This window comes from Dioscorea cayenensis, chromosome 8, assembly GCF_009730915.1.
Source record: "Dioscorea cayenensis subsp. rotundata cultivar TDr96_F1 chromosome 8, TDr96_F1_v2_PseudoChromosome.rev07_lg8_w22 25.fasta, whole genome shotgun sequence".
Classification (NCBI taxonomy): Eukaryota; Viridiplantae; Streptophyta; class Magnoliopsida; order Dioscoreales; family Dioscoreaceae; genus Dioscorea; species Dioscorea cayenensis.
Genome location: NC_052478.1, coordinates 18,922,271 through 18,937,374, shown reverse-complemented (window position 1 = coordinate 18,937,374; position 15,104 = coordinate 18,922,271).

The following is a 15,104-nucleotide window of genomic DNA, read 5'->3' as shown; positions in this document are numbered from 1 at the left end:
TATATGTTTTTGATGCAACAACAAGATGTTATTTGTAACAAGTAATTTTTGTTGGTTGGTTAATTGGTCACTTTTTATTCATGAAATGGCTTGGATTGGTATTTATTATTCTGGGTCCGGACAAAATAGATGAAACGGAAGAGATCCGAGCAAATGGAAAGGAAAAAACAAAGGATGAATTCGACTTTCACTTTATAGAGACATGCTAGAAAGATAGCCCTTGTTACGATCTTATCTCCGTAATTGGCAATTGGGAAGACTTAAAGAAGATAAAAAAGAAAAGACTTAAGAGTTCTGTGCAGTGAGCCACTCCTCGAGACCAAGGATGTGGTCGAACCGTCATTCCAGGATTTGCAGTCCGATACATTTCCATTATGTTACCTAGCCAAACCCGCCACCTCATGTTCCAAAGTAAAGCAGTTTGTTCTTCCTTCCCTCTCCATCTTTTTTTCTACATATGCGGTGGCGGGGCTCTGCGCTCTATATGACCCGGGACGGGTTACGAGAGAAGAGAAGAGGGGACAACTTCTTTCTCCCTTGTCTTGCTCAATCTTCCTTTTTTCGATTGAAAGATGCAAAGCCACTCCACTACTAGTACAAAGGCCGGATAGAAGGTGGCTTCTTCTAGATGTATGTTCGAGCGAAGAACGAGATAGAAGCTAGCTCTTGTTTTTCATTGCAACCATGCCCATATAATATAATTTAGGTGACCAAAGTAAAGTGGTCTTACAAAAAGAAAAAAATTAAAGCGATAGTAAGTAAGCTTAGAGTTCCGTTCAAGTGGCATGCCTTTTCACTATTTCAGAGAAAGGTTGCTCATCCGGTCTTCTGAGATCAATTGTTTATGCGGCAGTGCGATGCGCTCGAAAATCTTCCTTTCGCCTCTCCTCCTTTCCTTGTCTCTATTCTTCTTGATTTACTTCTTGGCATAGCGCTGGTTTCACCCTTGTTGCATTTCGTGATCCTCCGCTTGGGATGCCCGTCTTTTTCGAGATAGCCGGATCCGATGTTGATTTCCGATTTCAATGTCAGCTCCGGGTTTTTGGGCGGCCCATCCGGTTAGTTTAGCTATCATTCTTTGGGAAGCCCCTGCGGTTGTTCGGTTGCGTATCTCAAACTAAGCCTACCTATTTCATTTTTCCTTTTCCTGTATCTTTCTATCTATAGAGTCGGCATCGATGCGAGATAGATGTTCACCGTGGGAGATGGATGCTCCTTTAGGTATGCCTTTCCCGGTTGCTTCTTCCATTATCCGTCTTTTTCCATCCGATTGCCCGCCTCTGCGTCGAGAAAAATTATCGTCTTCGATGCAGCGCAATAAAAGAAGTCTAACTCTTTCTCTCAGCTCATGCGGTCATTGATTCGATCGGGGGTCATAGTTCACTAGAAAGCCTACGCCCGTCCATTCCTTGAAAGCTTGATCACGCCGCCCCCCGCCTTTCATCTTGCCCTTTTACGCAAGACGCCAACAAATCACCCTCTCACTTAAAGGGCTCTATTTGGTCAGAACCAAAGTCGTCTTGCTTTAGGTTCTCGAACCTTATCTCTAGGATTTCCTGCATTTCACCAAGTTATCGCCAGTAATCTGCTATTATCCCTTCGGCAAGTTCTTGTCTTTTGTCTTGCCCAAAAATAGTCTCTCATTGGAGAAAAACTATCCCACGGCAAGGCAGTCCAGCTGCTTTCTTTATCTCACTTGCCGCGTCTAGCATCTTTTCGATTGCCACGGTGGTTGAGACCGCTTGGGTTAGATTTTTCTAGCGATCAGCGTTCTTATACCATTAGACTTGTCAATCCTTTGTTTGCTCTTTTTCCTTCTCTCTTCTAGTTATCTCTTTATTTGACGAGGCGGAGAATACCACTCTCTCAATAACAAGAAAAAAAAAGCAACAATTCCGTTTCAAATGGTTTGAGCTTGGAAGCAACCTGCTATTGGCTGCTTTGCCTATCTATTCTATTATGTATGGCCGACTTGGAGACAGAAGAGGAAGACCATTATCTCTATCCGAGTACGATCAATGCTTCATTCATTCATTTTTCCTTGGGGATAACCATAAACATTGAGATCAATCACCACACTACCTCTATCATACATACGACATTACACGATGCGAGAGTGCGTGGTCAACACACACCTCCGGCGCCTACGTTACGCTTGCAGCCAATACAACCATAACCTAACTCGCGATATTAAACAAAGCGAAGCTACTTGTGTCAGCGAGGGGCGGCATCCTCCTATACTATAATAGTTAGCAGTAAAAAATAACCGCTTCGGGGAAAGAAAAGGACCGTGTTTGACCATAAAGAAAAGGCCTCCGGAACAAAGGTTATTCTTTTCATGCTGAAGACGACCCGTGGTGTGTGTGTATCGTATTCTCTCATCCCTTTCTCCACTGAACCGATGCAGTGACTAGCCTTAGGGCTTTCTCAACCCGACTTTCGAGAAATGAGTGTTCGGGTCCTTCCCTTGAATCAAAACACGACTTGAAAAGAAATTTCCTTTCTTGAATCGAATTTCGCTGAGTCTGAGCGGTTTCTCAAGATAGCGATGTGATGATTTTTCTCGCTCAATGACTACATCTTTCTCATTAACGTTTTCTTTAGCTAGCTTCAAATTCGGTTCATAAACGGTTACCAAAGTCTCCGCCAAATGGAAGGCAAAAGATTTGAATTCCCACCAAGGTGAAGGTCCACAATGACTCAACCACGGCCACTGCTGGCCGATGACCAGAGTATGGCTGGGATGGTTTGAGAATAATGAGCCCCGGAGCTTGGCACGAAGCTTTGAATCATCTGTTTTGATACATGTGCGCTGATCACTTTTTCAGATGATGTGTATTTGAAATGCTAACCCGTGGCCACGGGCCTGGCGTTGGAGATTTCGATTTATAATAAGAGTACGAGAAGGGAAGAGGCTATGAAATAGAAAAAAGAAAGAAGGTGAGTTCGAACTCTAACTCAAGAGCTCCGACAGAGATTCCTTTTGCTCTACCTATTGAGGCTGCACAGATGACTCACGTCAAACTATAGAGAGCGACCGAAGCTCGTCAAGCCCCGATGGAATGACCTAGTTTAGTTGGTGGCCCCTTTTTTAGTATAGTCGTCATCAGGGAAGAATCTGACCGGTCTGACTGCTTTCAATCCTCTCCGCTTAGCTTGAATGCATGCACCTTACCCGCTGCCTTCTCTGGCTACTCTGACCGCTTCCTTCGTAGAGGACGACGGACACACTAACTAACTTCCCTCACTCTCGCTTGGTCTTGCACGCTTCTTATCTTACCGGTCAAAGTCTACAGCTGCTCAACAGTCGAAAGATTCTTTGCTTACCTTGTTGACATGCTTATCTTCTCGCTCTTTTTTTTTCTCGAACTGGAGCAGGGAATCATCAAGCCAGACCCTTCGTCGATTGGCTTAAATAAAAGTAATTCAAAGTCCAGCTTAACCAGAAAGGCGTAAAAAAATGGCTTTCGTCGATCAGTTTACTGAACCGAGTTGCCCACATACTCTCTGAACCCTGATTGACTCCCCTTTCTTAGATGCCTGGATCCCTATCCATTGGTAGTCTACCGCCAAACCGCTCTCTCATATGCATGGGCATCTCATATATATAATATATGCCAAAGAAATGAAAAGTGTGACGTATAGGCCCCGGCCATTCAATGCGTTTTTGGATCCGGCTCAAAGTAATAATTAAAAAAAATACGAATTCGGACCACAACATAGCAACCACTCACTCAATCTATTATTTCACTAACTTTTCCCACTCAAATCAACTCCTCCTTCTTGCTATAGCCAACCCTCTATCTCAAGCTCTTTCTACGAGCCCTCCACTAAATAATGGCACAACATCACTACCAGCCTTCACTAAAGCAGTTGAGGAGTCTTGGCTTCAAAAGCTCAGAGTAGGGAAGAGGGCTTTCGAGCAGCATCCAATCGTCAATAGCTAGCTATTGGAATGGGCACAAGCATAGGTACCGTAGCAGGCGCCTTTTTTTTCAGAAAGAAGGGCATTGGGAACAAACATTGGAAATGGAGTGGGAAGGACCACCTGTTGAGAGAGGGACATCCCATCTCAAGCGCCAATGGTGCTTAGGACAAAGCCGGATGTTTCTTCGGGCCCAAACCTTTATAGTTTTTTCAGATGTGGATCAACCACCTTAATTAATTTGATAAAACTAGTGAATGATGCTTGGAATACATACGCAGGTAAGGGGAAAGCCTATCTATATTCAATGTGCAAAACTTAGAGCTACTAAGAAAGTTTAAGCCTAGGATGGTACTCCAATGAGTTTGGGCTGGTGTTTGCAGCAATGCAAGGAACAACTGAATAGAATTCCGTACAGGATTCTATGGGATCCTTTTAATTAATAAGAAGTTGCATGAGGAAGAGAAGATTGCTAGATAGGAGTATGTTCAGGTTCTCAAAGCCGGAAGAAAGAAATAAAAAAATTTGGCCGGGACTCTATGATCTCTAGCCATCATGTCGTCAGAAGGCATCCGAGATTGAAGACCATTTTAGATCAATAAGATCCTCTTTTGCCATGCTGTGCTCGAGTCAATAAGGCTGACGCTCATTTAAGACTCCACTCATTATGCACTCATCCTTCCTCAAAGGAGCCAGTCATAACGCTCCTACCCGGAATCTAGATACCTTTGCTCGTTACCTTCTCCATTCATGTGCAAAGCTCAATTGACTTTGGAAGCCATTATTTATGATCTTTCTTTTAGTTGTAATCAAGATTGACTGAGAAATTCTAGCCTATTCACTACGGGTACATTAACTTCACTAAAAGGTGCCCGAATATCAGTTTCAGTGGAGTAAGGCGAGTGCTTCCCTGTCTTAAAGCACTGAATCCCTGCACAGCAAAAAAAAAAGTTTTGTGTTCTCCATGGCAGGGATCGCTTTTTGAACTGTTTGTGGTACTTCTTGCGGTGCGGACTGCTCTTCTTGCTGTTGGCGTGGTGGCTGACGTGTGGGAAAACCTCTCCGCCTGTGACAATCCTCCCCCAGCAAGAAAACTCCAATCCCAGTTAGCACTCCTAGAAGGTTATCCATCTCCTTTGACCACTAGCCTTGTCTATAGCTTACCGGGTGCACCACAAGGGGGCACTTCTTCTTTCGTCTTTCTGAGTTGTACCTGTCACCTAAAGGACACTGATGAATCGGCAGAGTTACACCACCAAGGAAGGAAGACAGAACCTTAATAGCTCGAGAAGGAGTAATAGGAGATCCTTAGCCCCGTGGAATACGATCCTCGTGTCTTCACACGAGGTATTACTTGGCGATCCCGTACACTTGCGGGGAAGCAATCAAGTACCACCCAAACTATTCATGAAATCAGGGGCAACAACAAAAAGCTACACCACCTCCACAAGGTCCCCAAATGCAACAACCAATGCTAGAGAAGAGGTTCACTACTAAAGATTTAATAGTATAACCAGTAGTATGGATACTCAGTTCAGTAAGGTGAATGCTCAGCTTGCTCAACATGCTGGACAGTTCAATGAAACTGGCTCCATTTTGCGGAACCTTCAAGCTTCTGTACAGTCCCTCAAGCACCAAGTGGGGCAGCTTGCTAAAGCGAATTCTGAACGACCTTGAAGCGGTCTTCCTAGCAACACTGAGGAGAACCCAAGAGAACACTTGAAGGCCATTGCCCTTAGAAGCGGGAAATAGGTTGAGACAATGGTCAGAGTTAACCCAAGTGTCAAGGAAACAGGGATAGCCGAAGTGGAAGACCCTAACATAATGTAGAAAGTTGTTGAGAAAAGCAAGTAAAGTGAAGATAAGGAAACTCCTGATAAGAGCCTAAATGTATGTATTTATATGTTGGTTTTGTATATGCTTGCATGCTATTTTAGATTAATCAGTGCTCGTTTTTCGCTTAAATTGGTTATTTTCTTGTCGCAGGCCTCAAAGAATCGTAATTGAGCTCGAGAACGCAATTGTGGTGAAATCAGCACCAAAAATCATGTTCTTGAAGCCAAAAACACTGTTGCGGTTTTTGTAGCAAGGAACCGGGGAGTTACTTGGATTAGGCTGTGAACCTCGCGAGCACTGCGCGCCCGCGCACCGCTGGAGAATTCCGAGTCAGTTACTGTAGATGATTCACTGTAGAGAAAATAATGTAGCTGAGCACTGTAGCACCGACCCGGGTTTTTGCGAGCTGAAGGACAGTGAGCCACGCGGGCGTGACGCGGCCCGCGCGCTGGCCGCGTGACTCGGAGCAGATGATTTTTATGTAAAGCTAGGGCTTCTTTTGGTGGGGTGACCTCTTGTTCCTTCTCCATCATCATATCTCCTTCCCATATTGGAGGCTCTCAGCGGTGGCAACTTCACCGGAGCTAATTGAGGCCAAATCCGATGATCTAGAGAGGGGAAATCAAGGGGAGAAGCGTCATTGGGCAAGATCTTCATCGATTCCACCTTTGAGAAGCTTGGAGATGACGTGGGAAGCCGCCCTTATTGCGGCGTTCATGGAAGACATCCGCGGCCTTCCTCTTCCTCCTCTTGTTCTCATTGTTTGAGGGAGTTTTTATATGCATTTGTTAGTTGTTTTCATGAGCCTATCTTGTGTAGTTTCTTATACGGACGGCTAAACCCCAAGGTCACCGGATGTCGGTGAACCTTGGGGTGAACTTGTGTTGTTGAATGCTTTGATTCGCTTAATGCATGTGGTTTGTTCATCGTTTAAGCTTGGTGTACTTTTTTTTGTGTTGATCTTGCATGAGAACTCTGTATTTCAACTTCTAGGTTATACTCGGTGCGTGACCATCGCCCTTATACTAGACACACCTTGCTTAATGGGGATGTATGTATGAGCACGCCGTGACCATCGGGTGTCTCATACCCCTCCAACAATTAGGGCTGGACCTAGGTTGAGTATCGGCCCTAATTAGAGATTTCCCTGTGTGAATTGCAATCGTAGGAGGATTTGGACGGAAGAGATTCCGTACCAATACTCGTATGGGATTAGGGACCATTACCGTGACCATCGGGATGATCTATCTTTGGATCTCTCTTGGCCTGAACCACCACGTGCTTAGCACTTCTATCATTCTTCTAACCCTTAGTAACCCCGGGGGGATCCACATCCGTGACCTCCCTCACTTCTTGAATTTCACTCTCTTAATCGGTCTTTTCACAATTACTTGCTTAGTTTTATTTTTATTAGTAGCATTAAGCATCAAGCGATTTGTAGGTTAGACAACGAGTAAAAAGGAAGTAAGGGTAGCTCCTTGGGCCTAGGGAATACGACCCTCTCGTGCTTGCACAAGAGGTATTACTTGACGACCACGTGCACTTGCGGGACACGCATCAAGTTTTTGGCGCCGTTGCCGGGGACCCACAAGGAATACTCGGAAAACTCGTAGCTTGTTGATTTAATAATTGTTTATTTTATCTTCTCGTTTTCTATCTCTCTCTATGTAATTACCGCGGTCTGTTTCAAAATTCCCTTTAGACCTTCTATAACTATTTCCTTGTTTTTCCATTTCACTTATGGATACACCTAATTTTGGTCTTGGATATCTCCCTTTGCAGAAACAGCACCCTTGTTGCTCAAGCGGATATTTTTTGCAAAGCGAATTTGTGGAATTATCTGATAGCCCTATAGCCTATGATTGGTGGAAGGCTCGGGCTTTTGCAATGCACCCGAGCACTCTAGGGTTGGGAGAGCAAAGTGTGCAAGAATTTTTTTCACGCAAAGATATGGAAGGAGAAGAGGCACCTCCAATGGAAACGTATAAATCATATCCTATACAAGTTGAACCCGGAGAACATGCTTAATGGAGCCGCATTTGAGTAGTTCGAAAGCATGATAAGGAGGATTGGGAACAACCAGAATCCCACAACCTTAGTGAAACCGACCCACCCAAGGGAAGTGATTCAGAATCGTCAGATTTGGAGGAAGCTTATGCTATTGAGGACAGTGCAGATAGTGGTGATTCTTCCGGAGAAGAGGGTAGAATTTCTCGAGCATATGGATTTTTGGAAAGTATGGAAGACCCGAAATCATCAATAGAGGAACCACCGTAGTTAGAGTTGAAACCGCTACTCGAGCACTTAAAGTATGCATTTTTTTGGCGGAAGAATCTAAACTCCCCGTCATCATAGCCTCGGACCGACACTCGTGCGTAAAGATAAGCTTTTTAAGTGTACTCGAAGGCTCACAAAAGGGCAATTGCTTGGAAAAATTTCAGATATTAAGGGATTAGCCCGCCTTTTCCAGACGCATAAGATTCTCGATGGAGGACAATCACAGGCCAGTGGCAATACCCCAAGGAAGACTCAACCCTAACATGAAGGAGGTAGTTCGAAATGAGGTAATCAAGCTCCTTGATGCAGGCATCATCTACCCTATTTCCGACAGCAAATGGGTGAGCCCAGTACAAGTTGTACCGAATAAAGGGGGGATGACGTTAGTCACCAACGAGAAAAATGAGGTTATCCCCACTAGAACTGTCACAGGATGGAGGGTATGTATTGACTACAGGAAGCTTAATGACGCCACACGGAAAGACCATTTCCCGCTACCCTTCATTGATCAGATGCTTGAACGGGTTGGCGTGGCATGCTTATTATTGTTTTTCTAGATGGGCTATCGGGGTATTTTTCAAATCCCCCATTGCCCCGTAAGACCGTGAGAAGACCACGCTCACATGCCCCTATGGTACATTTGCCTACCGACGTATGCCATTCGGATTATACAATGCCCCGGCCACTTTTCAAAGATGCATGATGGCCATTTTTGAGGACATGGTGGAAGACATCATGGAAGTCTTCATGGATGACTTTTAGGTTTTTGGTGATACTTTTGAGCTTTGCCTTAGGAATTTGGAGAAGGTTTTAGCCAGGTGTGAGGAAACCAATTTGGTCCTTAGCTGGGAAAAATGTCATTTTATGGTTAGAGAAGGCATTGTGCTCGGTCACAAGATATCACAACGGGAAATAGAGGTGGACAAAGCCAAAATTGCTACCATCGAGAAACTTCCACCCCCCTCTTCAGTCAAGGCTATCAGGAGTTTCCTTGGTCACGCTGGGTTTTATAGAAGATTTGTTAAAGATTTTTCAGCAATTGCCCGACCCCTAACCAAACTCCTAGAAAAAGACACCCCGTTCGAGTTTAATGAGCACTCCATGGCTGCTTTTCTCACTCTAAAGAAGAAACTCATTGTGGCCCCAATAATGGTATCTCCCGACTGGAATTTGCCATTCGAGTTAATGTGTGATGCCAGTGAATTTGCGGTTGGTGCAGTGCTTGGTCAGCGAAGGGATGGTCATTTTCACCCTATCTATTATGCCAGCAAGACTTTGAATGACGCACAAGAAAACTACACAACTACCGAGAAAGAAATGCTTGCACTAGTCTTTGCATTTGACAAATTTCGCTCATATCTAATACTGTCTAAGGTGATTGTATTTACGGACCATTCTGCACTCAAATATCTTCTGAATAAGCTTAATGCAAAGCCTCGTCTAATTCGCTGGGTACTACTGCTCCAAGAGTTTGACCTGGAAATAAAAGACAAACGCGGGGCTGAGAACCTAGCTGCTGACCACTTCTCTCGCCTGGGGAACCATCAAGTGGGTACCCAGGAGAAGAAAGAAATAAATGATGTGTTTCCTGATGAACACTTATTTTGCATCCAAGTCGTAAGTGAAGATGAAACCCCCTGGTTTGCCGATTTTGCAAATTATTTAGCTGCAAGGACACGTCCAGACTGGCTAACGTATCAACAGAGGAAGAAGTTCCTTACTTGTTTAAAATTTGTGCTGACCAAGTTCTAAGAAGATGTGTCTCACGGTCGGAGGGTTATGCTATTTTGAGTCATTGCCATACAGGCCCCACGGGTGCGCATTACAGTGCAAATCGAACAACAAAAAAGGTTTTGGATGCAGGGTTTTATTGGCCTTCTATGTTTTAGGACACATAGTATTTTGTACAACATTGTGACAAGTGTCAAAGGATGGGTAACCTTTCGAGAAAAGATGAATTGCCGCAGACTTGGAACCAAGCTTGTGAGGTGTTCGATGTTTGGGGGATTGATTTTATGGGCCCGTTCCCCAGTTCCCATGGGAACAAATTTATCTTGGTTGCGGTGGATTATGTCTCTAGATGGGTAGAAGCACAAGCACTTTCCACGAGTGATGCTAGGGGGTGGTTAAATTCCTGAAAATTATTCTCTAGGTTTGGTACACCAAGAACAATCATAAGTGACAGGGGCACGCATTTTTGTAATTCTCAGTTCGCAAACACTTTGAAGCGTTATGGAGTGTCTCACCAAGTGGCAACAGCATATCACCCTCAAACGAGTGGCCAAGTTGAGGTGTCAAACCGTGAACTAAAACGGATCTTGGAAAAATCAATAGGACACCACAGGAATGATTGGGCCAATCACCTTGATGATGCCCTCTGGGCATATAGGACAGCATATAAGACGCCACTCGGAGCGACCCAATACAGATTAATCTATGGGAAGGCTTGTCATCTACCGGTTGAACTAGAGCACAGGGCGTATTGGGCCATCAAACAACTAAACTTTGACCCGCAATTAGCCGGCCATAAAAGGAAATTTCAACTAAGCGAATTAGATGAGTGGCGCACGATAGCATACAATAACTCCATCCAATATAAGATAAAAATCAAGGAATACCATGATCGACATATCAAACAGGGAAAACATTTCAAGGAAGGTTATCAGGTATTACTCTTTAATTCGAGTTGGAAGATCTTTCCAGGAAAATTGAGGTCAAGGTGGCATGGACCATTCACCGTCTCCCGAGTCTTCGCCCACGGCGCCGTTGAGATCACCCACCCTGAAAATGGTACATTCAAGGTAAACGGTCATCGGTTGAAACCATATTTATCATGGAACACATCTCTTGGAATTGGAGGTAACTCAACTTCTTTTGATCCACCTTGAGCACGAGGTAAGGTACGTCGAGCTAACGACGTTAAACAAAGCGCTTCTTCGGAGTCAACCCAAGGTTTTATTTTCGTTGTTCTTTATTTTTTGTATTCTTGAATTTTGTTTGGTGTGTTGTTTTTGTTCTTGTGTTTGTTATTTTGTGATTTGTGTTTGTGTATTTGTTTATTGGTTTGATGATAATCCTTGCTCTCTTTTAGTCTATCTTTGTTAGGTGCTTTGTGGTTGTGTTTCATGTTCAATTCAATGAGTGGAACGTTGTATTTGAATTGTTTTTGAGGTTGCAAGGGGGATATTGTTATTTTTTATGAGTTTCCAGGTTTGCGCGGGCCGCGTGCGGCCCGCGTAGGCCACTGTCATTGGATCCCAACCCCTCGCGGGTGCCCGCGCGCCAGCCTGAGCGCTACGCGGGCCGCGTGCACCCCGCGCGGCTTGCTGGCTGCGCACGTCCAGGTACTCGCGGGCACTGTGCGCCCGCACAATACTCTCGTACTGTGAAGGAAATGCCTTAAATGACTGCCCCTTCACTCCTTCTGGCCACTATTCATCTTCATCTTGTTTTCTTGAGTTCTCTCTCATTTCTCCTCCGATTCCCCTCATTTTTTCACCGTTTTTCTTCCTTTTTTCTCCTCTAATCTTCTCTCCTCCCCTTTGCAACCCAAATCCCACAATTTATTTAGAGTTTTACCGACTTTCTTGCCGGATCTACTCACCAAGGTATTTCATGCCCTAACTTGAGGCAAGCTTCATTTCACACCTAATCCATGGATTTTTTTTGGTTGAATGGGCTGAACACTTTGTGGAATGTGTTTGAACCCTTCTTGTAAACTTCTAGCTTGAATTTAAAGCTTTGTAAATTTTGATTGCTACTTTTACAAGAGAAAATCTTGCAAAGACTTTCCCGAAATTACTGTAGCAATGCCTGAATTTCAGCATTTTAACTTCATTAGGCATTGTTTTCATGGATTTTTGGTTTGATGGTGCACTTATGGTCTTGTAGGGATGCCGAACAAGAGAGTTTCTTCTAAAAGGCCTAGACATGATGATGTACCTACCGGTGACCTTCACTTCACACAACCCCAACATCAGGCTCGGTATATAAATTTGAAAACTAAACCGTTCGGCATTACTCGAACCATTGAGTGGGGCGACCTCGAAACTATAGGTCTGGCCGACAAGGTATTGAGTCTAATCTCCCACAATGGGTGGGACAAAGTGTTTGCAATTGAAGAAGTGGCCTACCGTGAGATTACATTGGAAGTGTTGAGCACTATTGAGGTTGTCCGGCCGCATGGGGTCACTTTTCGTGCACTCGGTGTTACGCGTACTATGAGCGATCTACAGTTTGGACTTTACCTGGGTCTGTATGACAAAGAATTCATCAATCTATCATCCTCCCGCGAGCTCCCTATAGATTTTCCAGCCCGGATGACTCACACCCGATTCTGGAACCTGATCTCGGGATTTAGATCCAATGAGTCCAAGAAGGCATCTCGCCTACTTAAACCTGAGCACCGCTACATACAGGGGCTATTCAGTCGTGGTATTGCGGGTCGTAATGATAGTACCGGGGAAATCACACGTGCTGACCTACTTATGCTATATAGTACGACCGAGTGGTACCCAATCAACCTAGGACGTCTTTGTGCTGACCTGCTTGTCCGTTAAGGGACTTATGCACGCCTCGGGGCTACCTTTGCTGGACCGTATGTTACGCGCCTAATGCGAGGTATGGGCTTGATTACACGCATTGCGGGCATGCAGGTTGTTGGTGGCACTACACCTCTTGGGTTGGCCACATTATGCGCCATGGGGCTAGTAGACCAGCGTGGTGATGGATATACCCTCATTCGTCATTCAGTTACGGGAGAACGCGTCATCGACCCCCCATCACAGTCCGAGCCAGAGCCTAGGGAAGATGCATCGGTTGAGCTTCGCCTACAAGAAATTCAGAGCGAGATTCAGTCCCTCTGACGTGGACATCAAGAGGCCATGATCATTCTTGGTCAGCTGACAAGGGATATGAGCGAGGTTCTCTCATTCATTCGCCGATCTTCATTTTCTGCCAGTACCTCCTTTGGAACCACCACTTCTATAGCACCGGCTGCACCTACAGAAACCCGTCCTGAAGACTGAGAGAGCAGGATCCTCTTCTTTTTGAACGTCGTGATGTGGGTTCCACCCCTCCTCCCTCTACAGTCTACATCGAAATGGGGCAGTCTCTTTTTACCCTTCTCTTGCAATTTATCTTTTCATATTTTTGTTCCCCACCATGTACTGCTGTTTATTGTACATTGAGGGCAATGTATGACTCTAGGTGTGGGGATGGGGTATTTTATACCTTTGCATGCTTGTCAACCAATGATAGCTTTGATCTAATGTTAAGGACTTCCTAGCTGAAAGGAGGATAGATATGAGTTGCTATTTTTGCTATGATTTGTGAAATGAAGTTCTATTCCTACTTTTGTGCTTTCGGTAAAATTGTCTAACACACGCTTCTACCTTGTTCATTCCGACTAGCCCATTGTTATGACTTAAGATGTTAGGTTGTTAAACTCTACATTCAATGATCACCTAAGAGCTCTTGGCACTCATGTATTTTTTTGCTTTTTAGTCGTAAGTGAAGTTTTGCATGAAGAAGGTTAGGAGACATAGACTAAGACTTGTATGCATTTGTCAAAAGAGAGAGTCTATGTCAGTATTCCTCTGCTCGTGTAGCATGAATGCGTCTATGTAGCTTGTAATCGAGTAAGTTGGGTGGCTCTTGTGCCTAATCAGCATGTGCATCCATCGGAAAGATTTTGTGCAAGTCTACGTTAGGCGGACTCATTAATAAATAAAAATAAATAAAATAAATAAAATAAAATAAAAAATAAAAAATGATTGATCGCCTGAACCTTCTCATGCATTCGCTTAGAACCCTAAAGTTCCCTCACTGAGGACCGAAAGACTCTTGGTTGATCATTGAGAGTGTTTTTTTAGCAACTCTAACACCGTAGCCATTACACGTGGAGTGATCGGGGAAAAGCAAGGGATAAAGTATGCACACACTCACACGGGAGCACTTAGTTGGGATAGAACTATCTCGGATGTGTTGATCAATTGCGAGCTCATTATCTTGATCTCATTTTTATTCGTGCTAGTGGAGTCCTCTACTCTTGAGCTTGAGGTCATACATTTAGTCTTTTTATCGCTATCCTCATGTTATTCATGTTTTTGTTTGCTTGAGGGCAAGCAAAAAAACTCGGTGTGGGGATGTTTGATAAGAGCCTAAATGTATGTATTTATATGTTGGTTTTGTATATGCTTGGATGCTATTTTTAGATTAATCGATGCTCGCTTTTTCGCTTAAATTGGTTATTTTTCTTGTTGCAGGGCCTCAAAGAAGCTTAATTCAGCTCGAGAACGCAATTGTGATGAAATCAGCACCAAAAATCATGTTCTTGAAGCCAAAAAAACACTGATTGCGGTTTTTTTGTAGCAAGGAACCGGGGCCTTACTTGGATTAGGCTGTGAACCTCGCGAGCACTGCGCGCCCGCGCGGGCGCTGGAGAATTGTAGACGATTCACTGTAGTGGAAATACTGTAGTTAGGTACTGTAGCTGAGCACTGTAGCACCGACCCAGGTTTTTGCGAGCGGAAGGACAGTGAGCCACGCGGGCGCGACGCAGCCCGCGTGACTAGGGGAAGATGATTTTTATGTAAAGCTAGGGCTTGTGTTTGGTGGGGTGACCTCTTGTTCCTTCTCCATCATCATATCTCCTTCCCATATTGGAGGCTCTCGGCGGTGGCAACTTCATCGGAGCTAATTGAGGCCAAATCCGACGATCTAGAGAGGGAAATCAAGGGGAGAAGCGTCATTGGGCAAGATCTTCATCGATTCCACCTTTGAGAAGCTTGGAGACGACATGGGAAGCCACCCTTATTGCGGCGTTCGTGGAAGACATCCGCGGCCTTCCTCTTCCTCCTCTTGTTCTCATTGTTTGAGGGAGTTTTTATATGCATTTGTTAGTTGTTTTCATGAGCCTATCTTATGTAGTTTCTTATATGGATGGCTAAACCCCAAGGTCACCGGATGTCGGTGAACATTGGGGTGAACTTGTGTTGTTGAATGCTTTGATTCGCTTAATGCATGTGGTTTGTTCATGGTTTAAGCTTGGTGTACTTTTTTTTGT